The following is a 25,364-nucleotide window of genomic DNA, read 5'->3' as shown; positions in this document are numbered from 1 at the left end:
CCTGAGCTAGGATAGGGTCCTGGGAGCTGCTGCCTGGCTCTGCCACACTCCATTTCCTAGGGTGCCTCCCTTTCCCTGCAGCTGAGGGCCCTGCCCATCTACCCCTGATTTAGATCAAAGAGGAACAGGTCCCGGTCAGAAGAGAACGTGCCCTGAAGAAGCGTCCCAGCCACTGCTATCCTGGCCAGTCTGCCTCGCTTGCAATGACTGTCCTGAGGAGATTTGAAAAGAAAACCCCTCCATCCTCTGTCCTCTGCTCTGCTGATGAGACTGCCTGGCTGGACCGTGACTGGTGAGTTCAATGGGTTGATGACACTTCTGAGCGGGGCAAAGAGTTCCCCGAGGGGCCTGCATCGACTCCCACCTCCTTGCCCCATGCTGACCACGGCCATCTGAGTGGACTTCTCCCTCTATGTCCTAACCCTTTACTTTTGGCCCCTCTCATGGGAAGCTGGACCCATTGCTGGCTGGGGCTTGCTGTGAAGGAGGGCTCTTGACCCGTGTCATGAGGCTGATGGTCTGCTCGGGCATGGCCCTCGGAAACCCTGCCCACAGCCCTGCCCTGTTCCAGGCTCTCATAGCACACCCTCCTCACCCTGTGGAGGCTGAGACTCAGACCATGCAGGGTCCTCATGGGCCACCCCGACACCCTACCTGCCCAGGCCTGCAGCCCCTCCTCCTGGGGACCACCTGCAGGTGACCCCTTGTGTACCCAAAGGAGTTTGCCTGGTGAGGGGTGTGGAAACCACCCATGGGTTTCAGCTCATGTGCTAGTTCATAAGGGACCTAATGTTCTCCTGGAAAGAGAAACCAGCTGCACCTGGTGGGCTGGCTCATCAGTGTGCTCCCGGGAAACCCCCCAGAGTCTGTCTCAAGTGGGCAGGGGGCTCAGGTGATGGGAATCCATCTTTGGGGACTTGGCAGAGACATAGGTTTTTGAGTTAGGATTCTTGGCTGCAAGTGTCAGAAGGCAGATCAAACCAGTTGGAAGGTTCTCAGAACCAAACTGTTGCTGTGCCTAAGGGAACCTGGCCCTGGGATTGGCGTGCCGGGCTTCTCTCTCTGCCTTTGGGGCCTCCCTCAGTTTAGTTTCTTCACCTTCAAGCTCCTGACACCTGCAGTCTCATTTGATCACCTCTCCACCAGGGAGAAATGGCCTTTGACCTTAGGTCCAGTTAAAAAGCACTGGGGAAGGATGCTGATTGGTCCAGCGTGGGCCGCATGTTCAATACTGCAGCAGGGGGCGGGGCACTGTATTTGACTGGCAGCTTCCCTCCCAACCAGAGCTGGGCAGTTTCCCAGAAGGTAAGGGATGGGCTGGGCCGATCAGGACTGCACGTCCACTGTCCCCCACCCCTGCTTTCAGGTTCCTCTGCTTGTGTCTGGGACTGTCCTCAGAGCTGCTCAGATCCCATAATTGTGGGGGACACAGTGGAATCCAATTCCTGGTACCAGGATTAACATACACTGACAGTGATCACGTACCTGGGTGGGCAAACCCCTGACGCAGGGGCTTTAAATTAGTTATTTGTCATTCTCATAACAACCTTACACAGATATGAATCTTCCCATAGGTATGACTGTTCCCTCTTTTCATATGAAAAAACGGAGGCTCTGAGACCTAAAGTGACTTTGAGAGCCCTGGCCACCAGCCTAGCCAGAGTCATGTCTAAGTCAGGGTCTGCCGAACTCACAAGCCAGGGTTCTTCCCTCCACAAATGCTGCTGCCCGCGGACAAGGCCAAATCTAGTAGGAAGATTCTTGGAAATCAAACAATAAATTATAAAGAAAAGAAAACAGATGAGCCCGATGAAATGAGCTGATAACTTCCATGGTAAAAGGGAAAGAACTACAAAGATTTTTAAAAGTTAAAAATAAATAGCATGAGCTAGCGGAACAAACAAGACAGAAGAAATAGTAAAACAGGGTAATTAAAAATAAGTGACTCGGGGTGGGCAGGATGGCAAGGGCCGGATGAGCTCTGGGTGGGCTCTGGCCACCTGCTTCCTCCCCAGGGGCCAGTGGCCGGCAGCCCCACCTGGCAGAGCGCCCAAGGAAGGCCTCCCTGTGCTCTGCAATTGGGTACTCGACCACACAAGCTGACGCACCATGGCAGCTCCACTCAGTCAGGGGCTGCCCAGGATGCCCCGTGGGTCTGGGTCAGCACCCACTTCTGTAGCTGTTCCCTGTGCAGGAGGATAAAACCTTCCTAATCGAAGTAGCTGCATCTCCATAAAGCATCCTACACATGTATCTGTTTACAGACTTATCAAATCTTAGCAGCTCACATCTCAGACAGCTTCCCTGCCATTTGCCCTGATCTAAGAGGATTAACTGCCAGCAGGGAGGGCCCCGCCTACAGGGGGTCTGTGACCTGGACATGTTTCTCAGCCTTACACGCTAGGCATGGGTCTCCAGTCCAGGAGGTGAGCCCCCCGGAGCCCCGGGTGCACGTGGCAGGCTCAGTGGCTGGAACCAGGGCTGGCTGGGCTCTGGTGTCTGACAGCAGCATCTTCTCAGGAGCCTGCACGTGAGGGGATGCACGTGTTGTTGCTGTGATACGGTGAAGCCCTGGAAAGCAAGGCCCAGCTGCTCGCGGGCCATGGCATTGATTTTTACCAATGAGCTCTGCAGGCTTGTGTGTCTGGGCAGGCATTGGGCCGGGGGAGCTGGGGCTGGCTGCCAGGGGGCTCAGCTCCAAGCCGAGCTTTGAAAGAGAAATGCTTGGGGAGCTGCAGGTCTTGAAGGATGGGGACCACATCAGCCAGAAATGTCCCCCCCTCACCCCTCTGTTCATCACTCTCTCATCCAGCACCTTCTCTGTGCCAGGCATCAGGGAGGGAGCAATCCACTCTACCCTCATGGAGCCCTCCGTCTAGCAGGGGGACAGACAGCCACACCGAGAGTGCAAGGGCTGAGAAGGCACAGGAGAAGCAGCTGCAGTGATGGGAGGCTGATGGCACTCTGGCTCGGTGACCTTGGACAATTGCCCTGACCTCTCTGAGCCTTAATTTTCTAATCTGTAACATGAGGATGATAAAAGCTGTGCATCTCAGAGGGTTGTTGAGAGAATTAAATGAGATGAGATGTGGCACTTAGAATAGTGTCTCATACGTAGGTAGTAAGTGTGTGACAGTGTTATGGGCTGAATTGTGTTCCCATCCCCCAGCTTCATATGTTGGAGTCCTAACCCCCCAGTACTTCAGAATATGACTGTATTTGGAGATACCACCTTTAAAGAGATAGTGAAATTAACATGCGGTCATTAGGATGGACCCTAAACCAGGATGACTGGTGTGCTTATCAGAAGAGGAGATAAGGACACAGACACTCACAGAGAAAAGACCATATAAGGACAGAGCGAGAAGACAGCCATCTGCAAGCCAAGGAGAGCGGCCTCAGAAGGAATCAACTTTGCTGACACCTTGATCTTGGTCTTCCAGCCTCCAGAACTGTGAAGAAAGAGATTTCTGTTGTTTAAGCCCGAGACTGGTACTTTGTTATGGCAGCCCTGGTGACCTAATATAAGTGTTACCTATTGTTATCTTCCTGCCCCAGCACTCAGCCCAGGGGTGCACAGCAGGCATTGGGCAATTTATGGATGGATGGAACCCTCAGGAGTAGATGACCCTACAAATGGCATTCTTCAGCAAGAGTGAATAGCACCCAGCTGGGGAGTCAAGGGCCTCTGTGTTGAGGGAGTGGTGGGCTCCCAGGGCTGTGGTCATGAAGCTGGGCCATGGAGGAGAAGACGGGGAAGAGGGGGGGAGGGGGGAGGGGGGTAGGAAGGAGGGGGGAGGGGGGAGGGGGGTAGGAGGGAGGGGGGAGGGGGGAGGAGGTGGGTAGGAGGGAGAGGAGGAGCCGCGGCTTCTGTCTGTTATTGGCATTGCATGTTTACTTCCCCCTCACAGGACAGCAAGGGTGGATGTGTGTACGGGTGTCCGCAGAGCTCTCTCTGCCTGGGGGCATCTTATTCAGCTGGTCTGCTGAGGACTGCACATCTCCATGGTTCCTGACATTTTGCCATTACACGCAGCACTGAAAGGGACAGTCTTTTACATGCCCCCCTGGGCACACAGACAAACTTTGTCTCCCCAAGGTAGATATGAAGAACTGCTGGCTCGTGGCACATGAGATTGTTAATTTTAATAGATTTTTCTTTTAGATTCATGTATTTAATGACATCCTAAGACTCAGAGCAGTGGGCTGTCAGGCTCTCTGGGCCCAGCAGCTTGGGGGGGAAGGGCCGTGACATCTCCTGGGGCAGGTCACTGCAAGGAGGCACTGTGAGGGGGCTCCAAGCCCTTTCCCTGTTTTCTCGCATAGGATTCTGGGAGGGCCCAAGGGTGGGGGCAGCCAACCATGTCTTCCAGCATACTAATAGAAGAGGTCAGGGAGGCTGGTGCTGGGAACTGGGAGGAAGAAACTGCTCAGTCAGGCCTGTGCCCCACTAAAGTCCGCAGCTGGGGCCCCGGCGAAGGGAGGTTCCATATTCCAGCCTCCACCTCTTCTCCCTTCTAGCTAGGACTACGTTAATAATCGTCATCCTGGGTGATGAGCCACCCAGGGCAGGGCCTGGTAACAGCTTTCCTTGATGACCACCATATATTAGACCTGGACCCTGAGCCGGTGAAGTAGGGAACCTCCAACTTGACCTCATTGGGGACTGGCCCTCCACCTCCTCCCTCTCCTGAGGAGGCCGCAGTGGGCAGCATCAGGTACTCCTTGCCCCAGGAAGAACTTAAGACTCCACATCTCTCCAAGTAGATTTAATAGGCCAGCTTGCCCTGCTTTCTATCCCCCAGCAGCTTGGGAGAGGACGGCCAGTGCTGTTCCCACCTAAGGAGCATGCGTGCTCGCTGGTGGCCTGTCTGCCCAGTGTGAGGCACAGAGGGAGGTGGGAGTGGCCTACAGGACTGGAAGTCCAGGAAAGGGTAGTCAGGGATGGGCGGGAACAGGCGGAGGTTCCCAGGCTGCTAGTGTGTACCAGGAGCAGGAGATGAGACGGTGGGGGCAGCAGCCTGCCAGTGTCCAGAGTGTGACCAGGCAGTGGGACCAATGCAATGAGGGGAGTGGCCCGAGAGGCCACGTGAGGCAACCTCAGTGGATGAGACAGGGTGAGGGCAGCTTCCGGGAGAGGCAGCACCTTGGGGCGATGGGAGTCCTGCCTAGCGGGAGGCAGGACGGCCATCCTATCACGTGATCAGACTCGGACAGCATGGGCCCCAGCATCAGTCTTAGAGCCTCCTGATGTTCCAGTCCAGCCTGCCATGGAGAAGGGCTGGAGGGGATGCATTCCCCTCATCTATGTCTGTGCCGGAGTGGATGTTGGGAAGTGGAGCGTGGCGACTGGGATGAGCGTTAGCAGGCAGAGCGTGGGTGGTGTCCTCCCTGCACGGTCCCCTTCACCTGGTCTTGGGTCACGGGCCAGGTCCAGGGCCGGTCTTAGCAGAGCTGCAGGGAGGAGCTCCTGACTCCAGCCAGGGGAGACGCGAGGCTGTGCCTGGCGAGCGGCGCAGAGCAGAGCAGGGAGGTAGTGCACAAAGGTCACTGGCTCCAGTATCAACAGGGCACACGGGCCCTCCACTCAGGTGTCCATTCACAAGCCAGCAACTGGCTAGCCTCTGAGAATGGGTGACGATGTGTGCTTTCTTTACCAGAAGAGAGCCATAACTTGCTTGGAGTTTGGAGAAGCAGACCCTTTCCTGAAGGACGGCAGGGGTTTGGCGGGCGGCTGGCAGGAAGGGCCGATTCTGGCAAGGGGTGGTGATGTGCAGAAAAGCATCTAGAGGAGGGTCGTGGGCTGCTTCCCACTAGTTTTACAGTGTTCACCCGGTGTGTGTGCCACGGCACTGGGAGTGTGCGTGTGTGTGTGCGTGCGCATTCGTGCACATGTGTGTATGTAAGGTTACGATAAGTCCGGGCTCCCATTTCCCTAGAGAGAGTGCCTGGGGACGGCCGCTGCAGACTCCCTGCTCATGGGGACTTGTATAGGCTCTGCTCTGCTCCCCCTGCCCAGAGTCCTGAGCCTGAGGTGCTGCTGGCGCTGGACTGGACAATCCATCTTGGCTCGTTCGCTCTTCCCCTATATCCCCCGCCCCAACCTGGACCCTGGTCAGCCTGCAGGGCAGCTGGTTGGGTGGTTGGGGGGTGGGGCTATCACGTCTGATCACGTGATAGGATGGCCGTCCTAGAAGCACTAGACAGACTGCTTCTCCATCATCCCTGCAGGTCAGTTTGGACAAGCACAAGGCCCATTTATCAGATGGGAAGAATGAGGCTCAGAAGAGTTCAAGGTAAGACAGGTAGAGCCCCTCTGCCTGCCCCACCTGAACTTCCACATCTGAGAGGCAAAGGGGGAGTGGGCTGGGACCCTGGGCCAGAGAGGAGAGAACTGGGAAGCGAAAGAGAAAGCCAGCCCTGAAGTGCAGGTGAGGCATACCCTGGATGTGGCAGGCGGCTCAGCTGGGACCTTCTGGTGGGTTCCAGTCCCCCCAACCCTGCAGTGATGTCTCTGGTGCTGTCCTCTGCACATGCCAGACTCCTGGACCACGTTAGTGTCTCTGCTGGGGGCCTGGCTCTACATCTCCTGAGTGTGGAGTGGGGCCCTGAGAGCCCCAGGCTGATGGCCCAGGGGGATTCATTAACATTTTCAGGAATGATCTGGGTGGAGGACAGGGATATCCCCATCAGAGCCCGAATTAGCCACTGGGGCTGTTCGGAGCACCTCATCAGAGAAATGCCCAGTTGCTGAGTCTGGCAGGATGCAGCATGGGGTTTGAAGGATTTGAACGTTCTCTCCTGTTGGGGAGAGCCATCCTTCCAGGTCCAGCCCGGCAGCCCTGTCCTCACCTAGGCTGGCCCTTAGGTAGTAGTTTCATGGTCACTTTAGATCTCACACGCTGTGTCTTTTCAATACCTTTAGGTGTCTGACCAGCATATTAGTCACCATTTCAGTTTTGTTCAATAATAAGGTGCCTTCTTCCCTGCCCCAGGGTGGGGCTGGGGGGACGTGTCTGCCTGGGGAAGAGGCTGGATGTCTTCCTCTCTCTGTGGCTCACTCCTCCCCTCTCACTAGCATTGCAGGGGTTGGCTGGGAGGAAGTGGGCTGTGGTGCCCAGGGAAGGGTGGGCAGGACTAGCTAGTTCACAGGTGAAGACCACTGAGGACAGATGGCTCTGCAGTTCACAGACTCTTTGGAGCCTGTCCCCCAAGACCCTGCTCCTTGCTGCAGATAGAGGGTCTCTGGCTGGCTGCTCCTGACTCCGTTGGACTGGCAGGCCCTCCCTAGGGTAGGACCCCATGTAAAAGCATCCCACTGGAGTCCCAACTCAGCCTCCCTCTGAGGCCATGCTTTCACCACTCCCTCACACCCACACCCTGGAAGAGACTGAGGGTCACCCAGCTGGTTCTTGAGAATTCCCTTTGACACTCTGCTCGGCTACAGATTCCTCTTAGGGGCCCCACCACCTTTACAAACGTTTTCTAATTGGTGTTTATGTGATGAGCCTGCTTGTTCAGATTTTAACTGGACCACTCAGACTACTTTAGAGCTAAACGGACTTAGGAGATCAACTGGGCCACCCCCCTGAATTTACAGTTAGGAAAACCGAGGCGGGGAACGGGCTTGCATAAGGTGATGGTTAGTTGAGGCAGAGCTGGGTTGGAACAGAGTCCCTGGTCCTCGTATAAACCCAGGGGTCCATAGCACTGGGTACCGCCCTGCTTCCCCCACCCCAGCCCTGCAGGCACCTGTCCACACTGCTCTCGTTGCACCGGCTTGAGCCCCTTTTCTGAGTCTTCTGGGCCTTCACTCCTCCCTACCCTCCAGCCTCGTTGGGTCAGTGCATACCCAGAGCCCATGGCCTCAGGAAAGCCTTTTCTGACCCTTCACTGTCCACGCAGGGCCCCAGGGAACCACCCAGCCTCCCTCTGGAGATCAGGAGGTGTGAATTAAAACAACCAGGTGCCATGATCATATATCAGATTAGCAAAAATCCAAAACAGCAGTGACACCCTGAGTTGCCTGGATGAGGGTGAAGCGACATGCGTGCACATGGCTGATGGAAGCAGAATGGCTCCGTCCTTTTGGAAAACAGTCGGGTAATGTCTGTTAAACTTAAAATACACATTAACTCTAACCTAGCAATTCCACCCTGGGGATTTCATCCTATAGAGATAAAAATACCAATATACAAGGAAGTAAGGAGACGTGTTACAGGACTGCTGGCAGTAACATACACATGCCCATGCAAACGACCTAAAGAGGTCAGTAAATACGGGAGCTGTTAAAAAAATTGCTGCTATGGACTTGGAAGCAGCTCTTATGAGAAGGTGATAGGTACTTCTAGCTGCTGTTCTGGAGGAACAGCCATGATGTGTTAGCAAGTGAGAACTGTTAGTGTGGACCTGTGTGACATGATTCTATGAAAAATAAAGTCCTAAAATCCCTCATATGTCCATGACGGTGGGCTGTAACAGCCAGGGGTCACTGGCGGTGAGGGTGGGGAATGGAGACAGGAAAGAGAGGTAGATGGCTTTAAGGGGGGCGATGCCAACCCTAGGTTGAGGTTCTGAGACTAGACTCTAAAAGGAGGTGAGTGCAGCCACTGAGGCTGGGTCCAAGGGTTGGCCAAGCAACAGCTGCCCTGGGTCAAATCACCCAGAGCTCCTCATCACCCCAGGACGACAGTGGTCCGGGAGCTGGTAGTGGTGGCATGTGGGAGGAAGGGCATAGGAGTCGTGAGGTAGGCAAAGTCAAGGTTGTAACCTTGACCTTCAGCTCTTGTTTGATCTGGGACAGCTCCTCACTTGCTTGTTAAATTGGTATTTCATGGGATTTCACACCAGGCTCGTACAGGACTCAGTGGAGATATATGATTAACTGGTTGGTTTGACCACGGATGAATTGTGTCCCCAGCCCCAAATTCATATGTTGGAGGCCTAACCCCCAATGTGACTGCATTTAGCAACAGAGCCTTTAAGCAGATAATTGAGGTAAATGAAGTCGTAAGGGTAGGCCCTGATCTGATAGAACTGTGGCCTCATAAGAAGAGGAGGAGACATCAGAGCTGGCTCTCTGTGCACACAGAGAGCAGGTTACGAGACGGCACAGGGAAGGAGGCTGTCTGTAAGCCAGGAAGAGTGGCCTCACCAGAACCCAACAATGCTGGCACCTTGATCTTGAACTTCCAGCCTCTAGAACTGTGAGAAAATAAATTCCTGTTGTTTAAGCTTCCCAGTCTCCGATATTTTGTTATGGCAGCCTAAGCTAATACAGCCTTAAACTGGACAAGCCAGGCTATGAGAATTAACTTATTTTGTGACTTAGTAGGCATGCTCTGAGTCAGGAGAGTTAAGGTGTATATGGGACAATCACTACTTCATGGCCACTCATACCCCTTCCCTGTGGGTCATGTATTTGGGGTGAAGCTGACTAAGCTTTGGCTTTAGGGGTGGATCACAAGGCACAGGCTTGGCCCGTCAGTGGATTTCATCATCTGGAGCACGGGATGGGTTTAGGAATCTCACTTGGGCCCATCAGGTACCTGGGACTCAGCCTGACCGCTTGGGGACACCAGTCTGTTTCCCCTCGGGGCTTGAGGTTGTAAGACTTGAAACTGGAGCTGCAGCACCCCTCTTGGCACCACGAGGAGACACCTTGTCTGGAAAGGGAGTAACCCAAAGGAAGAGGGGAAGAAAGTCGGAGGGAAAGAATCGGTTCTGGAGACATCATTTCAGATGTCCAACGTTAATTTTTAATTTTGTGAAACAAATTCTCTTTTTGCCCAATTCAGCCCAAGTCAGTTTCTGTCACTTGCCATATAACCATGACTGACCCACAGTTCTTGTCACCCTCTGACCTTTTGCATGGCTGGGCAAGGACACTCTCCTGTCCTGAGATAGGGTCTGATATGGAGTAGGCACCCCACTTATCTAGTGAACAGGTCTGGTCCCCCAAGTGTCTTATTGACTTCCAGCCCCAGAGCTGAAACAAGCCTGCAGGCAAGAGCTTTGCAAGAGGAAGACTCCTGGGGTGGGGTTGGGGGACACATCAGAGCATTCCCTCCAGAAAGGCAAGCCAAGCGTTGAGTCTCCATGGTCCAACTTTAATTTAACTGACAATTTGAAAAATCAAAACCAACATCTGAGGCATTTAGGATGTCCGGCTTCCTACTTTAATTTCACAGGGATTGTGTTATAGCTTTTGATAAAATGTTTCATTTTAAAGGACTGGTTTTACCAAAGCAAGCCTTTCCTTTATAGGGTCAGCTCCACCAATAAAAGACGTTTTCATTAGGGAAAAGTGGTGCCTGGCTTAATTGTGGGTTCAGAGAACAGAGATGAGATGCTTGTGTGTTGGGGTGATCCCTCCTGGTCCCTGAGGAGCCAATAGAGCTGACATCCGGAGTAATTTCTTGGACACAAAATGCGTGCTCATGCCTCTCGCCTGTGCCCATGCCGTGTGTCTGGACGCCGTCCGTCTACTCTCGGCAGCGTCTACTCCCGCTGCTGACTTGCATCTCCCTGTGCTGGGTGTGGCCTTTGCCAACTCCCACATCTTTGCCAGGGATGGTTGCTTGCAAGGAAGATTTAAAATTAACTTATTTGGCAAAAGGGTCTTTGCAGATGTGATTAAATTGAAGACTTTGAGATGAGGTGATTTTCCTGGTTTATCTGGGGGGGCCTTAAATGCAATCACAGGCGTCCTTACAGGAGGGAGACAGAGGGAGATTAGACACAAACACACACCAAAGAGAAGGGGGCAATGGGACCACGGTGGCAGACTGGAGTGATGCGGCCACAAGCCAAGGAAAGTTGGCAGCCACCAGAAGCTGGGATTGGAGAGGAACAGATTCTTCCCTGGGCACTCCGGAAGGAGCATGGCCCTGCTGGCACCTTGATGTCAGCCTCCAGAACTGGGAGGGAATACATTTCTGTTGTTTTAAGTCCCCCCATTTGGTGGTGATTTGTTATAGTAGCCACAGGATACTACCACGGAAGGAGAACCCATGTGAACTTGTCATGAGCAAGCCAGGGACTTTGTGTTGAGGATGGGGGTGGCAGTCATTTCTGAAGCCCAGAGTGGACAGACAGCTGCAGAGAGCTGGCAGCCCCCGCCGCAGCTGCTTCCTCGACCATCATCAGCTCCATTCTCTCATTCTGCAAGGAGGGGTAAGGGGGAGGTTCGCAGTGAAGAGATACTTGCTTTTTCTTCACATAATTTGAAATCATTTCACTTGTTACAACTAGTACTTTCCTGTGGGAAAAGTGTGAAATCGGGAAAATTGAATCTAAGATGTGTTGGATCGCATCACTGTTCCCAGTTTGTCCCCCTCCCTATGTCCACACCTTGTGCTGTGTGACTTTGCAGCTTCTCCCTCTAGAATGGAGTGGATGTCCTGCCCCATTCACGTGGCTCGCCTGGCCGATGGAACATGGGCAGTAGTGACAGCAAGCTGGTTTGGAGCCCAGGCCTTAAGTGATATTGTGCTTTCACGCTCACCTTGTGAAAGTTTCTGTCCTCCATGACATGAGCTTCCCCTGGGAGTTGCATGTGGCCCCTCAGCCTCCGCCCCAGGATGCACAAGCAGGGAGCGGGGCTGTGCGCCTGAGCCAGGTGCGAGGGTGGTTTAGTATGCAGCTTAGTACGGCAGTGGGTAACTGCTACAGAAATTGGTACCTGGAATGGAAACCTGCAACGTGTGACATTGACTTTGGAACCAAAATTGTTATTGGAGGCTGGAAAAATGACAGCCTGTGTTATGGAGTGGTGGTGGAACATTTGCTAAAACTGTCACTTGCAATAACTTGGAAGTTGGAAATTGTGTCTAACGCACTCGTGATCTTGGGCTGGGATTGTCCAGCTAGAACGCTGCAGGCACGAGTGGGCTCCTGATGCCTGCATTTGATATAGAGCTACAAAGAGAAGACAGCTCAGGAACAACATGGCCAGATCTCAGAAAGCATTAAGAGGGAAGGAAGAGAGTCCAGAAAATCCAGGACTTGCTGGGTTAAAAAAAAAACAATTTCTAATCTACAGCTTCTCCATTCAATAAAAGATTCTCAAATTAAGACAGCCTGGGAGAAAAGTCAAATCAAGAGCATGGCTGGTAAGATATAGCTTGGGACAGAGAGCAAATCAAAGGCATAGGTCTCGCACTCCTATTAAGGCCTCTGGAAGAATTAAATGCGCCTAGTAATTACTAGAAAGATTAGTGGTGTGGTCCTGCAATAGCCTGAACCTCCCACAGTACCTGTAATTAAGCGCACAGAGAGACATGTCTTGAAACAAATTGTATTATAATATGGCTTTTGGCACATGCAATCAAATACATAGGTAACACACAATTTTTGAGAGAGCGTTATCAGCAAAAGCTCGCTATCTGGACTAAAAGAGACTGAGACTCTTCCAGATGAAAAAAGAGCTCTGGCCACTTATTTTTTATGGGCAAGATGCATGCTGTGAAAATCTCCAGCTGCTTCAAAGGGCATATTTTCTAGTGTCCTTCTGAGAAATGACTAAGCAGAATAATGGAAAAGGAAGAGTCTTCTAGAGAGTAAAGTCAAGAGCCACCAACAACAAAGGAATGAGGACCAGCCCCAGGGAGTGGACTAGAGCCTGGTCATAGACCCTACCCCAAGATACGAGTTCCTGGTAATGTTTCTCCAGTGGGACTTCAGAATTGCTATGGGCCAGTGACTATGTGGCCTCCTGTTCTCCTGTTTGAATGGGAGAGTTTACTGCGTAACCCTGTTCCAACTCTACACGTTGGGGATGAGTGTGAGGAGTGGAGGGGGACCGGGTGCAGGTAGCTTCTCCTTTGTTCCATAGGTCTCCGGAGCAAGAGAAGCTGTATCCAGATCTGAATTAGGACACGAGATTCTGGACTTGTAGCTTGATGCCCTGATGGGGTGTCGGGCAGGAGGGCGTGTATTTTGCAAGTGGGAGGCTCTTGACTAATTGTGCCCAGGAGGGGCATTGTGTGGTAGAGTGCATTGCTGTGCCCAATTCCTTCCCCATCCTGTGAGTTTCCTAGGGCTGTCGTAACAGATACCACAAACTTGGATGGCTTAAAACAACAGAAATGTGTTGTCTATTGTTCTGGAGGCCACAGATACAAAGTAAAGGTTGTTAGCAAGATTAGTTCTCCTTCTGAGGGAGGATCTGGTCCATGCCTCTGTCCTGGCTTCTGGTGGTTGCTGGCCACATTTGGCATTTCTTGATGTGTAGCAGAGATCCCTCCAATCTCTGCTTCCATTGTCACTTGCTGTTCTCCCTGTGTGTCTCTCTCTCTGTGTCTTTACTTCTCTTCTTATAAGGACAGCAGTCACATTGGATTAGAGGCCCAGTCTAATTCAGTATGACCTCATCTTAACTAATTACACCTGCAAAGACCCTATTTTCAAATAAGGTTCCTTCTTGAGGTTCCGGGCAAACTGCATTTTTGGGGAAACACTATTCAATCCAATCTGTGTCCTTGTATCCATACTCTGCTGTGTGACTGCAGCTTCTCTCTCCACGATGGGCAGTAAGTACATATGCTCCATTTACGTGGCCGGGGCTGTGCTTCTCCCCGACCAAAGGACTGTGGCTGGAAGGGATGGTGTGTTGGTTTGGAGCTCAGGTCTCAGAGGCATTGTGCTCTCATGCTCACCCTTCTAGAAGCTTCTGACTTCCTCAATGAGATGAGCTTCCCTGGGAACTGCTGTCCTTGCACCTGGGGGCAATGTGAGCCAATGTGGAGCAGAGCTGCCCTGTCAGGAGGGCTGCGTTGGCCAAACTGCCGAGCTATGAGCCTAGGGTTGACTCTTGTCTTACTCCACTAGCTTCTAGCATGGTTCTTGAGGAAGAGTTAACTGATACAAGTGAGGAAGAGGCAGAAACAGCGGGGGCAGCCTCTTCTAAGCTCTGTTCCAGCTGCCATGCTGGAACGTGAACCCAGTGTTGCCAGGGTATTTTATTTTATCTAAAGGAGACCAGAATCTAGATTTCTAATCTGAAATCTCCTAATTTATATGTATGTGCATATATATATATATATATATATATATATATATATATACAGAGGGTGCCCAAAAAATGAATACACACTTCTGCAATAACAAGAGGTGCTCAAAGTGGTTACCATCAGCATCCAGACACTTCTGATTATGGCGAACTACTGCTTGAGCAATGTTGACCAAAGTGCCCACTTGTATACATTTTTTATTTAAAAGATTTTATTGGGGAATATTGTATTTCTCCAGGGCCCGTCAGCTCCAAGTCGTTGTCCTTCAGTCTAACCGTGGAGGGCGCAGCTCAGCTCCAAGTCCAGTCGCAGTTTCCAATCTTTGGTTGCAGGGGCGCAGCCCACCATCCCATGAGGGAGTTGAATCAGCAACCTTGTTGTTGAGAGCTCACGCTCTAACCAACTGAGCCATCCCACCGCCCCTACCGAAGCTCAGCGGCAGCTTGTTGTCTTCAATCCAGTTGTGGAGGGCGCAGCTCACTGGCCTATGTGGGAACTGAACCAGCAACCCTGTTGTTCAGAGATCGCGCTCCAACCAACTGAGCCATCCAGCCACACAGGATGCCAAAAAATGTATACACATTTTAAGAAATGAAAAAATTGTATTAAAATCGTGTTCTCAATATATACCGATAACAAAAGATGAATACAAGTCATGTGCACACATTTTTTGCCACCCCTGGTATTTAGTGTATATTTATATAATAATATTATATATATATATAGTATGAGATTGGGCAATTAAGTTCATGAACTTATCCTAGGAAAAGTGCTACACACCTCATTGCTGAATATCACTACAGTCAGCTTCGAAGTCCTCCCCTTGGGAAGCTATGCACCGATGCCAGTGCCTTATCTACCCTTCAAAGCAATTTTGGAACTCTTTCTCTGGAATGGCCATCAGAGCTGTCGTCGTATTACACTTGATGTCCTGAATGTCATTAAAATGTTTTCCTTCTAATATTTCCTTTATCTTCAGGTAAAGAAAGAAGTCATTGGGGGCCAGATCAGGTGAGTAGGGAGGGTGTTCCGATACAGTTATTTGTTTACGAGCTAAAAACTCCCTCACAGACAGTGCCATGTGAGCTGGTGCATTGTCGTGATGCAAGAGCCATGAGTTGGCGAAAAGTTCAGGTTGTCTAATGTTTTCATGCAGCCTTTTCAGCACTTCCAAATAGTAAACCTGGTTAATTGTTTGTCTAGTTGGTACAAATTCATAATGAATAATCCCTCTGGTACCAAAAAAGTTTATCAGCATCATTGCAACAAGTTCACAAACTTAATTGACAGACCTCGTGTGTGTGTCTTATTCAGTTTTTTAAAGAAAATCACTGTGCTGTCCTCACCAAACACGGCTATGGGCAGGATTCTGCCTGCAAGCCTCCCGCGTGTGACTTGGGTCCCTCTGCTCAGCTGCTTCCACTCACAGATGCCATCCATCCTGGACACATCCTGGCTCCACGAGGATGGGTCCTCCTGTGTGACACGGAACTCAGACAGGTGCAGCAGCAGCCCAGGATTTCAATGGTGAGGTGGGGGGAAGTGAAGTGGGGCCGCACAGGAGAAGAGGCGGGGTTGGGGGTTTGTTTTCTCGATGCCTCTCGGCCCCTTACAGGGGCATCTTGCGTTATGTTCTTTAAATATTTGGCAAGAAAATGCCTACAGTTTCTTTTACAAAAAATGGTGAAGTTTTAGGGATTATTCTTAAAAAGATAAAATAGCACTATTCGAGAAGTGGGACATCAAACACCACCAAGTTGAAATAGATTTTACTGGACAAACATCTCACTTTAACATAACGTTTCAATTGGGTCCAAGTTCATTTTCTCTCCCAGACTTCTGGAAGGTGGCATTCAAAATGTTTACATTTGTTTCATCTGCCTTTTTGCGAAGTCCTGGTCCCACACCTCCCTTCTTTCACTTCTCACTTGTTGTTCATTGCACACATATGCTCAACTTTATATTTACATATGTCTAAGTTTTATAGATGGCTTCTGAAATATGCCAGACGAAAAATGAAACAGTCCTGAAAACAGCTGGAAAATTATGCAACAGCGGAGAAGCTGGGCACATGCACATCCTGTGCTGCAAAGTTGCACAACAGACCCAGTTCATGGTAAGTGAGGCTAGAGGGCTTTTTCCCTGCGGGGCTCCAGCGTGCTGGGCAGGGCAGGCCTCTTGCAGAAGGCTTGTCCTCAGGAGCCTCAGCCTCCCCTAGACCGGGAAGGGCAAGGCTGGGCTGCAGTGACGACACAGAGACTGCAGCCAGGGGACGAAGGCTGCTGCTGAAGTGTCAAAAGCAGCAGTTGGGGTCTGGCAAGGCCAAGGCCAGGGGTTCAGCAAGGTCTCAGAGGTCAAGACCCAGTTTCTAGGGAGTGGAATTTGGCCTTTGGAGGCATCCATTTCCCAGGTGCCATGTGTTGGGAAGTGCTGGCAGATGGAGAACCTCTGATGGACCTTGAGTCACGTTGTCTTTCAGTGCCTGCTTCTCTCAGAGCTCAGGGTCTTCGTCTGTGCAGGACCACCCTGGCTCTGTGATTCTCAGGTCTCTCTTGTGCCACGGGAGAGTTCAGGAGAGGAGGGCCTGGGCCCTCAGACCAGAGCTGGCTCATGCCTTGACCCTGCTCTCCCTCAGCTGTCTACCTCATCGTCTTACAGATTAGAACCAGTAAAAGGAAACCAGTGAAGCCTGCAATTGCACTCAAAGTCTCCATTGCCAACATCCAGGGATGGGGGAAGGCTTTACTATGTTGTTATAAAAAAGATCTGAGGGTCCGTTGACCTCAGGTCTAACAAGGTGGCTGATAAGGCGATTTGTCTGCTCAAATATTGAAGACCACATTATGGGCAACGGAGACCTTCATCTGGGCTCTGAAGTGCCGTGTGGAACAGGGGGTCTGACATGTGCTGAAGGAGGGGCTCCACATCACAGGGTGTGCAGAGTGTGTCGAGGGGAGGATGGACGCCATAGCACAGACCCCTGGGGAAGGGATCCTTTGTGAAGCTGCTGCCCAGCCCTTGATATAGGGTTCCAGGATGCTTGGAGGCATGGGGCAGGGCCCCAGGGCTCAATAATGACGGTGAAACGCTGGGGTCCTGTGCTCTGGAGGGCACTGAGAACAGAAAGCCTGCTGGGGTATCTCCACTGTCCCAGTAAGCAGGCCAGTCGCTCCCACCATGACAGCGACCCCTGGGTGAGATGGCAGCTCCTGTCCACAGCCCTCACGGCCAGGGCAGTTGAGGACACGGCAGAGCCTGCAGGCTGGCCAGACTGGGCCAGGCTCAGCTTGGACCCTGCTGAGGGTTGCTAAGGAGTCTGGGGCTCAGCTGAGAACTCAGGCTGCTCGTTGTCTCAGCTGCTGGGTAATGGGAGATGGGAAATTGCCATGGGGAACAGCAGTGGCCCAAGAGTCGTTTGATTTCCTCTTTCTCATTTTCAGAAATGCAATTCTGAAGGGAGGCCAGGGTGTTGCACGGACTCTGGAGCATGTGTTGGTGTGTCCAGGTCTGTGGGTGTTCATGGGTTGGGGTCAGCTGTGTCTGAATGCCTATTCGTACACAGGTATCACCACACGTGTGACCTGGTATGTGTGTGAGCACGCATGTACCAGTGAGCACTGTGCACCCATCTCCCAGGGCAGTTTTCTGTCAGGTGCCCTGAATTGCCTTGCTGCTTTCCATGTATGTGATCTTGTTGGCAAACCCCCAGAATTTGACATGGCAATTGTCCTGTGATCCCCCTCCCTGCACCCCCATGTCCCCTCTACCCACACTGCCAGTGGCCTGTACTTTCAGACTCGTGTTTGGAGGGCCCTGTATACTCAGCCATGGAGATGATCACTTGGTGGGCAGCAGGGGGCCACTGGTGCCATGTGGGGACCAGAGAAAGGAGCATTTTGGAAAGTTCCAGCAACCTGAGTCCATGGTGCAGGTCCTGTGTGAGATAGCAGAGAAGCCTGGGGTTGGGTGTGGGATGCAAAGGTAAGCAGAGAGAGCTGCCCCTACTCCCCACCTGGGTCCCTCACGGGCCATGCGCAGGCTGCCTGAGGGCAGAAGCCAAGTCCCAGCCTGCGTCTCTGAAGAAGGCAGAGGTGGGCCCTGCAGTGCGGGGTGAATCCAGCGGGATGGGAACAGTGAGGGTTGGGACAGCATCTGCAGGATGTGCTGCCCCTGTGCTCCAGTTGGTGGCAGCCCCGTGGCCCAGTGGGCCCAGCATGGCCAGATGTGCTCTTTTTTTTTTCTCCCAAGAGAAGCCAGAGATGCATTTTTCATGGAAAATCTTTTGATTTTTAAAAGTCTTAGCAAATAATTTGAGTTAAAAAACAAAACCCTGTGGGCTACCAGTCGGTAGCCCCTCATGTGTTGGTTATATTTGAGTTTATAAGCAATGACTCCACGACTTTAGGCAAAGTGCAGGGATTTACAAGAAGGATACTCGGGTCCGAACCCCAAAATGCCAGGGTCCAAGAGAAGCACCTCGTGGGCAGTGAGCCCTCGGGTTCTACAGGGAGCTGGTGGGGGCCCATGTGGCTCCAGCCCCCTTTTTCTCTGCAAGTGGGAACGTTGTACTTCCACCTCATGTAGGATGTCAGAAAGGTTAAGGGGGAGAGTTTACCTAAGAGCTGTCCTACTGAGCCCAGTGTCTTCATCTTTCCACTCCAGGGGCCCAACCTGGCTAGTCACCTGTGCAGATGCGGATGGTCACAGGCATGGATATGTGTGATCCTTCTCCTGAGAAGATGCCAGGAAACCCCTGACCTAGGAAGTCCCAGGAAATCCCAGTGACAGGCTCCCAGTTCCCAGAGCATTCTGAGATGAACCCCACCTTTCTTCATGGTCTTGCTTAAATCCTTCACTTAGAACAAAATGCAAACTCCTGGCCAAGCCAGCAAGGCCCTGCCTCACCTATGACCCCTGGTTACCTCTCACTTTATCTCTTCCTTCTCTCACTACCCTCTGGCTGTGCTACTCTTTCTTCCCTGCAGCAGAGAAAGCACTTCCTGCCTCAGGGCCTTTGCACCCTGCTGGTCTTCCTGCTTGAGATGCTCACCACTTAGACTGCCCCTTCCTGGGAACTCCTTTCCCATCAGCTTTTGGCTTAAACCTTCCCCCACCTCCCCTCCTGGTCCCATGCTTTCTATGTCACGCTTCTCTTTTTCTTTTCTTTTCATTTTTGATTTTTATAGGAATTTATTTGACCCAAACTGATGATAGGGAGCAAGACCGCAAATATTCTTATTTTCTTTATAGCATCTATCTTTGGTAGTTATTTTGTTGTTTCATTTGGCAAATATTTACTGAGCACCTACTATGTGCCAGGCTGTGTTTTGTTAATCACAGTATTTCCTGCAAGTCTTCGGCAAATTTATCAGGCCAAAATCCACCCTGCTCTCGGCGCTCCCCAGGCTCTGCAGTGCAGCTGGGTTTGGTTCTAAAGTCTGTGACAATATGAAAAAAAGTATGTGGTCAACATACTTTGGAAACTTTCCAGTGAACACAGTTTTGTGTCTCCAGCCCAATACTGTATACAGAATCGCTGGGTACAGGCGGCGATGGAGAGCTAAGGTGTCCACTTCTGAGCCTTCATATGTGTTAAGTCATTTAACTCTCAAAAGTACCCTGTGAAGTAGGTGATATTTTTATGCCCATTATAGAGTTTAAGAAACGGAGGCACAGGGAGGTTAAGTTAGTTTCCCAAGGTCACATGACTGGAAAGTGGCGGACAGAGTCCAAGCAGACCCTGAGCCCATTCAGGGTCACTCTGAGGACTTGACCTCCCCTACACCGGCTGCCCAGGGTGGGGTAGGGGGTCAGGCCTGTGATCACAGTCCCACAGATGAGGACACTGTGGACAGGGCATGGGCAGGCTGACCGCTGTGTGCGAGTCACTGTGTGGGGTGCCCCCACAGGACATGCCCCATCACTTTAGACAATGAGTCAATGGGCTTAATTTCAGGCCTTCGGTGCTCAACTGGGATGGTTACGTGGGTGCTACCACCAAGCCCAGCAAGGAAGTGACAAGGCCTGGACTAGAGAGTGGCAGGGGAGAGGGGACAGATTCCAGAGCTAATGAGAAGGAAGATAGAACTGGTGACCCCTTTGATGTGGGGGGTAAGGAAAGGAGAGGCCCCAGGGCCCCCGGTGGGAGAGCAGGAGGATTAGAGTGGGCCGGGGGTGTGGTGGAGATGGGGCCCGGGAGTAGCTGGGCTCTGAGATACCTTGATGGGGACACCTGAGGGTTACTGCATTTGTAGAGTGCAGTGGACATGGCTGGGGTCGTGGGTGCACAGACTCTTGAACCTGTGGGAAAAGGTGTGGTTGTCCAGGAGGGGAGCGGCTGGGGACATAGCTGAGGGGCCCACATATGTGCGGACAGCATGGCATCCATCGGGATGGCTCTGAGGAGTGGCCAGAGGCCTTGGGGGACAGTGTGAAGAGAAAAGTCTTCTCCCGAGGGGCTGCCTGGAGCCAGATCTGTAGATAGCCTGCAAGAGCCACTGGTACGGCGACAATTTATTTCACTAAAAATCAAAACCTTAAAACATTGTACAAAAGGTACAGGTATATCTTTCTTTTTTCTCCTTTTTCTTTTCTTTTTTTTTCTTTTGCTGGGACAATGAGATAAAGTGGACATAATTTTGTAGAGAGCAGAGATTGGTCGGTTCCTCCATGAATTCCACCTTAAATGCTCTGGGAACCTTGTGTGGAATCCGAGGGTTTCTGCATAGGAGGAGGGACCCTCTGCAGCTGCTGGGAGGGAGCCAGCCAAGAAGGCCCTCGAACCAACCGTGTTTCCCCGAAAATAAGACCTAGCCGGACCATCAGCTCTAATGTGTCTTTTGGAGCAAAACTTAATATAAGGCGTGGTATTATATTATATATTATATTATATATTATATTATATTACATAAGACCGGGTCTTATTTTCGGGGAAACGGTACTGGTGATAAGGCCTGGGAGGGGACAGAGTCCTCTTGGCATCCTGTGGAGGAGCAGTAGGGTTCCCAGGGTGCCCCCAGTGGCTATAGTGCTGGCCAAAGCCCTTCAACTCTACACCCAGAGTTTCCTCCCACTGCACCTCAGCCTTAGGGTCCCATGGTCAGTGTCAACGCCAGCCCCAGCCGGAAGCTCCAGCCATTGTAAGGCCGACATTCTAGATGCTGTGAACCAGGCAGGGCCGGCTGGACTGGATGGAAAGAACTTGACATGAAGGGCTGGTGACCTACCGAGAGTAAAGCACCGGAGGTCAGGGATGCTGGGGTCTAGCCAGGCATTGCCCAGGGCCTCCAGTTCACATGCCCTGCAGTGGAAGTGAGGAAATACCCAGCCAGGCTTACAAAGGATTGGAACACACAACCCCACAATGTAATACAACTGTGCCCTTCACATGTTATGTGCAGGGTTTATATGTAAAGAAATTACTTCTCCATGCTCTACAGATGTTGTCTGGGAATGGAAGGTAAACATAAAATCATGTGAGGAACCAGGCAGGGGTAATCTGGGACTGGGTCCTGCTCTCATTTGGAAATAAAGGCAAGTGAGGTGCTGGGGGGCCCTAGGGCTGACCCCTAACATGCATTCTGCCCCAGATGGTTAATCCAGGCTTGTCCCGGTAACACTCCCTGCCCCTTGTTGGCAGCTGGTTCAGCAATAGGTGTGTGACCCCGCCTTGGCCCACAGACCAGAGGGGAGTCAGCTGGCCCTTCTGGGAGAGGGCAGGACACCTGCGTGTGGTTTGGCCATCCTTCCACCTGGTCAGGCACAGCCCCAAGTGCCAGATTGAGCTCTGGAGCTGTCATACATGCATCCCTGGTATGAGAGGTCATGCATTTCCTTATGGTTTAAACTGGCCGTGTTCCTTGCAGCCAGGGGAGTCTTAAGGGACCCTGAGACCTTTCTCAGATGGGGGAGGCCAGCCACAAATGGACCCAGGGAGTCTATACCCGGATACAATGGGCCCAGAATGTCACTCCCTGCCACATCCAGACATTCCCTTGAAAATTCACGGACCTAGCTGCCTCTCCGCTAGGTTGAGCATACATACAAAAGGACAAGTCCCAGTGGGCACTGAGCTTTCATCCTTTCCCAGGTCACTACTGTTTATACTGAGTGTGAGCCTCTAGTTTGTGTCTCCATGTAGGAGTGTTGACTGAACCTGGATCCCCGAGCCTCCAAACTTCAAGTATTTTGTCTTACACTTCCAGGTAGAATTGATCCCAATGGTGGTGGGACAGCTCTGTGTGGAACATGGCAATGAAAAAAACTGCTGCCTGGACACCACCCACATTTTTCCTGTTTTGCCTGACACAGCTCCCTGTCGGGGGTGTGTGTGTGTGGAGGGATGCTCAAGAAACAGCAAGAATCACACTCCCAAAGGCTGCCCGCTGCCATGTTCTGTTCAATCAGCGTTCCCTTGGCATATTGCTTACCAAGGCCGCTCCGGGCCAGGACTCTGTCAGCGCATCTGATGGGGCCACTGTGCCTGCTGTTTGCCAGCAGTGGAGGGGACAGAACTGCTGTTTTCAGAGGCCCCTTGACAAGGTCACTAAGACCTTACGGCTTGTTATGCTCTGCATCCAGGTCCCCAGGGGGCTGGAACAGTTTAGGTCACTCCCCAGCCTCCCCAACTTCTGAGAGCTTGCTTATCTGGAGGGAGGACGGTGAAACCTCACTACCTCCGTCTGCTTGTAGCCCGCAGCGCAGGCAGGGCCTGCCAAGGATGTTGACCTCGTCAAAGGGCAGAAGAACTTCGGGGTTTTGTGTGGCCACCAGGGGACAGGAATGGCTCTGATTCAATTTGTGTTGGCACATGTGGCTTGTAAGCCAGAGGTGGAGCAGAGAGCCCTGCCCCTCCCTTCAGAATAAGGTTGGGCACTGTTCCTGCCAACATCTGGGGCGGGGACAGAAGACATTTTCCTTTTTTAACATCCCTGCTCTGAGGCATGCACAGTGATTTGTGCCACCCAAGATGACCAGTAAAGATCCCATCTCTTTTGGTGTGTCACATCCTTGGGGAGCTTTTAAGGGGGTTGGAGAGCCCAAGCTCATCCTGAGTTGTCCTCGTCCCTCCCCCACAACAGTGGTTGTTCTCGATCCGGGCTGCAGCTCCAGTCCTTCAGGGACCACGCTGGTAACAATCCTGAGCAATAGGTACGTGTAGGGCAATAGGGAGTGGTGGAGGCTGTATCAAGCAGGAGAGTGACAGTCAGACCCAAAAACATTCAGGTTCAACTAAAAGCAGACACACATGACACACACTAAACAACCGTTGGAGTGGAGTTGGCCCTGTGTTCCCTGGTTTGTGTCTTTTGGGTCAAGAATGAATGGGTCAAGACTTGAGCAAAGAACCACTGGAATTTCTGTGCCCACATTTCACCTGGAGGCAGGGGGGTCAGAGGGAGCAGCAGGCAGCAGTGTCAAAGGCAGAGGCCGGGGGTGGGGTGGGTGGGCAGCATTTTCTAGAAGAGGAAGAGGAGACTTCTGAGTATGGAGGTTTGAAGAAGTAGGAGGTGTCTCTTTTTTTCTTGAGCTGAAGACAGGTGACCAGGCAGCTGGAAGCCGTCCACAGGGCCTCCTATGTGGAGGATTCGACTGTAAATTTTGATGCATGTGAGCCTGTCTCGTCTACTCGGCCTTGGGGGTATCCTTGGGGGTGGGGACTACAGGGTGGGCTGGTCAAGGGCGGTGGTCTGCCTCCCATTCATGGTGGGGGTGGGTGGGGATCTCTACCTGGGTGGAGCCCTAGGAGTCTGGGGGTAATGTGAGGAGGAAGAGTTGCCAGGTGTGACTCAGGAGTGTCAGGGAGACAAACCCTTTTTCCAGAAATATCCGAGAGCTGGTATTCCGAAGTGTGCGAGGTAATTCAGTATGTGGACCCCTCAGAAACTGTCATGACTCGCAGAGCAAGAGTCATTCCTTCTGGGTTCTCCTTTCATCCTTCTCGTTGCCTGCTTCTGTGAGGCTGTCTCACCACGGTTTCAACACTTGTTTCAACGGCATTAGCCTCAGTGCCTTCTGCAGGCAATAATATCTACAACTTGATAAAAATGTTTTGTCTCCATTTCATTTATTTTTGGAGGTTACCTTTGATTTATGGAGATGTTGGCTTCTGATTTATGGTAGTGATTTACAGTATCCTTTGAAAACTTAAGTACAGGATGTAGTAGTGTATATAAAGACATAATGATGGTGGTGGGAGGAGGCCTGAGGTAACGACCACAAGCCTGGTAGGCAGTGAGTGAGGTAGTGGAACGTGACACTCCAAGTCAGCGAGGCTGCTAGTTGGGTTGTCAATCATCTTTAGGGAGGATAAAAGCACAGCAACCACAAGAGGAATGAATGGAAGCACGTCATGATTCCAAGACAGCAACTTGCTGGACCCAACTCTGGTCTGCCTGACCCCTTCAGCCTTCAGGGTTCAACCCATGCTGCTTCTTATGGGAAGTCCGCCAGTATGGCTAGCTCTGGAGTCATCTCTCTTCCCATACACTGATCACCATCCATCTTTCTCTGGAATCAGCTGTGTCATCAGAGGTCACAGAATAGATGTCTGTTGGGGGTGGAGGAGGGGACCTATAGCAAGCTACAGGGCATGTGCCCCATGTAAGGGTTAATAGCAGAAATGTAGCACACATTCCAATTTCTCAAGAAAAGTCAGAAATCTAAATTCTTACGTGCAATTTCACCGTTTTTAATGTTCACAACAAATGTTCACCATTCCTGGGTACTGGATCCTGTCTCAGCATCCTCAGGTGACATGGACAGAACCTTCTAGGTGAAAATGGCCATCAAACTGCAGTGCCCTCAGACTCGGGTCCCGAAAATGACAGAACCAGGGAGACAAAATCACAGTTACAGTGGACTGTGCTAGTCACATGTTTCCCCATAAGACCTGGCCCTCCTGCTCAGTAGCAAGGGGCCTGAGTCATCAGGCCCTGCCTGACCAAAGCCACCCCAAAGCCCTGGGCACAAGGCCTGTGGCAGCGTGAATGAGAAGATCCAAAGGGACAGGTGTCTACCCTCTGGGGAAGTGGGGCAGAATCTGGGACACTAGCAGAGATGTTGCAACAGACACATGCCAGGGAGGGGGTTCCCAGGCAGGACCTGGGGAGGAAGGTCACTGTGTTGGGGGCAGCAGGCCTGGCAGGACAGTGACTCCAGGCTCAGGACCTTGATGGAGAAGAGGGATTCCAGCTGTGGATGAGCTCTGACATCACACCTGCTGCAGGACTGAGAGCTATGTGTGTGGGGGGGGGGGTGCTGAATTGGAAAAGATGGGGAGGGAAGAAAGGCTATTTCAGGGCCTGGGGGAGAGCGAAGTCCAGGAGGCTAGATGCCCACGTGGGATCCAGG

This window comes from Rhinolophus ferrumequinum, chromosome 24 (assembly GCF_004115265.2).
Source record: "Rhinolophus ferrumequinum isolate MPI-CBG mRhiFer1 chromosome 24, mRhiFer1_v1.p, whole genome shotgun sequence".
NCBI classification, from domain to species: Eukaryota; Metazoa; Chordata; class Mammalia; order Chiroptera; family Rhinolophidae; genus Rhinolophus; species Rhinolophus ferrumequinum.
This window is presented reverse-complemented; position numbering follows the sequence as displayed.